This window comes from Chiloscyllium plagiosum, chromosome 24 (genome assembly GCF_004010195.1).
Source record: "Chiloscyllium plagiosum isolate BGI_BamShark_2017 chromosome 24, ASM401019v2, whole genome shotgun sequence".
Classification (NCBI taxonomy): domain Eukaryota; kingdom Metazoa; phylum Chordata; class Chondrichthyes; order Orectolobiformes; family Hemiscylliidae; genus Chiloscyllium; species Chiloscyllium plagiosum.
Window position 1 is genome coordinate 33751373 of NC_057733.1, and position 3424 is coordinate 33754796.

Genomic DNA, 3424 nt, shown 5'->3' on the forward strand with positions numbered 1-3424 from the left:
CAAATCTCCAAATAACCTAAACATTGAGGGATGTAACAACAAAAAAAAAATTGTAGCTAATTTCAGGAAAATGCTGGAATTTTCTTTAAGGCAGTAAACAAAGTCCAACTGATAGCTGGGATAAAATTAAAAACACTTATTGTATAATTAATGTTTTACCAAGTTGGAAAATAACATCTATAATTAAAGTCTGTTAGATATATCGATGCATTTTAAATATCACCCCCATTTGCTGTTTCCAGTTATAGAAATAGAGCTGATTAAACTTTGACTTGCTTGTCTTTCAACTGGTGTAGGAAATGACATTACCAGAGATAAACTGATCAAGGAGAGATTGCAGAGTAAGTGACACAGACAATGGAGTACAATATAAAACAGTTCTCAACTGCCAGCCATTGGAAATTAAAATCCTGGGCATAAATATGATTTATTAATGTTTTATTATCTGATGAAGTAGGTATTGCTAGAGTTTCTTGGGGTAACTTTAGGGAGACAAATGTCAGAGACATTTTGGTGACGATCATAGCATCATTGATAGTAAATCTATAGAGAGCTGTGTACTTTTTGCTGTTCAGGCTTTAAATACATGAATGGTGAAGAACAAAATTATTATGGCAGTATGTTCAGAACACAACTTTTTCCATCAATCATCTAGAGTGATATACATAAATAAATAATTGAGAGGTACAAAGTGGAGGAACACAAAGTGAATTTCATAGTAAGTGGAAAATAATATTGGCTGCACTAGGATATAAAGATTAGAAAACAGGAAGATTGTTGACTTAACCATTTTAATTTAGTAGGCAAAAGCGAGGACTGCAGATGCTGGAGATTAGCGTCGAGAATGTGGTGCTGGAAAAGCGCAGCAGATCGGGCAGCATCCGAGGAGCTGGAGAATCGACATTTCGGGCAAAACCCCACCCTCATTCCTGATGAAGGGCTCTTGCCCGAAATGTTGATTCTCTTTCTCCTAGGATGCTGCCTGACCTGCTGTGCTTTTCCAGCACCACACTCTTGACCCATTTTAATTTAGTGTCATGAGACATGAATACACAAACACAAAGCAGCATTAACTGTGAAATTGGAATATGACCACAGAAAGCAATTAAACTGTACAACTTAATCTGTTTAATCCAGATCAGCTGCAATCCAGACATTTTTTTTGACTGCACATGAACAGATTCTTTTATAGACCTTATAATAGTTATATTTATCAACCAGTTGATCTTGTCAGAAGGATCCAAAATACTTCACAACAAGAAATTACTTTGGAATGTTGTAAATAGGCACCCACGCTGGTTATTCTATGACAGTAATGTCTTCTGAGCAAATCAACTATCTTTTGGAGGTACATTGTAAGCTCTCCAGTCTAGGAATCTGAAATCTTGAAACACCAGTTATCCAGAGTTTCTTTTGACGAGTCCATACAACTGACAGACTTATCACTTGTAGTGCTGCAACAAGTCATCAAGTAGTGAATGTGATGACTTTTACGGCTATTCTAATAGTCCTGCAACTACTGTATATTATTTTATATTTGAGGCACAGCTTCAAGGAGGGAATGGAATAATGACTGCTGAAGGTAAGAGTCACAACCTTTGATTGTTCATTGAGAAGACTGCAGGAAAGGAACAGACAAAATAGAGGAAGAAGCACCACCCTCATGTCCTGTCCTGTCTGTCCATCTTCCTTTCCACCTATCCACTCCCTCCTCCTGTCTGACCTATCACCATCACCCCCACCTCCATCCACCTATTGCACTCTCAGCTACCTTCCTCCAGCCCCAGACCCCTCCCATTTATCTCTCCACCCCCTCAGCTCACAGCCCCATTCCTGATGAAGGGCTCTTGCCTGAAACGTCGATTTTCCTGCTCCCCAGGTGCTGCCTGACCTGCTGTGTTTTTCCAGTGCCACATTCTTGACATAACTTTAAGAACAGTCTAGTATCGGCTCAATAGTTGCCATGCAGCGGGATGGAAACCAGGGAATGGAGAGAGTTAGAGATGTACGGTGTTAATGACTAGGCACAGGAGTTTAAGTTTATATTATAGACCAGCTATAATATCATCCATATCCTGCCTCTAAGCTATACTGCAAGTCCCAGGTGGTAAACATGTATGTGTTGGCTGTGAGTGTGAGATTGAGCAATGGCATTTCTTTGTCATCATTACCTCTTTGTTTTTGCTGTTCTTCCATTTCCTGGGCATGCTGCATCCCTTGGGTATCTGAAAGGAGAAAGGTTATATCGAGATAGGAGAAGCAAGTATGTGGGTGTGATTTCACAATCTGCAGCATCTAAATCAGTAGAGTGTGTATGACGAAAAGAGTGGGATATGAAGGAAGATTAGGTATGAGGATACCATCACCTTGACTGATTTTAGCCACTGGCCAGAGCCTCAGCAACAATCGGTCCATTGATGGGCAGCACAACCTTTTCAATGGGGGTAAGGAAGTGCAGCTACATCTGTCTCCTATTAGTTCACTCCTGATGCCTGTGGTCATCCCTGACCTTATTTAGCAGGAAAGAGGCTAGCATATCAGTGAGTGTGGTGCAATCTGTTAAAGTAATAGGGCTGTCATAGTTGAATAGCTGATAGTATATGCAACATATAAGACATAGACACAAGCTTGGAGCAATATTACATGTGTGAGAGTGAAGTGAAAACATGAATGTAATACATGAGTCCTGAATGATTGAGATTGTTGGTAGATGATGCAATATGCTGTATGGTGTGAGATTACTGATGCAGAAGTGAGAAATAACATTTGAAGATACATTCTCTGACTGGGTCATTGCATTCAGGCCCTTGACTCTTGGCATAATGGTTAATTGGGTGCCCATACCTTTCAAAGGTTTGGCTGGATGACTTGATGCCCATTATGTATAAAGGACATCTCTCTTCCTCCTTACCTCACTATACTAAGCTTTCTCAGGTAGCGTAGGTAAAGCTTGTAGTCTGTGCTCTCCCAGTTAGTGTTATTGTTGAGCCTTTCCCAGGTCAGAATCAGCTTGTCATTCAGCATTTTTCTAGCTATAATTCTCCTTTAAAAAGAAGCTGGCTTTAAGTCCTGTAGCTCATCTTTAACCAGTCTAAATCTCATATGTTTTGGGGACCCTGCTCAAATGTGAAATCATTCAACAGTATAGAATTAAATGACTATGGTGCCCAGATTATTCAATTTAAGGGTCCACTTTGAAAAAGTCAACAGTTTATTGGATGATAGTAAGTACATAAGAAAATCTATGTTGCAAAATACTAAATAAGGCACAATATTACATCACCTAATAAACAATATAATTGCCTTTTTAAAAAAACTCTGTATCACCTTGACTTCTTTAGAAACTTTTATACAAATTGCCTTTTTTAAAAACTCTATCACCTTTAGACTTCTTTAGAAACTTTTAGACTAAGTCAAAATTTTG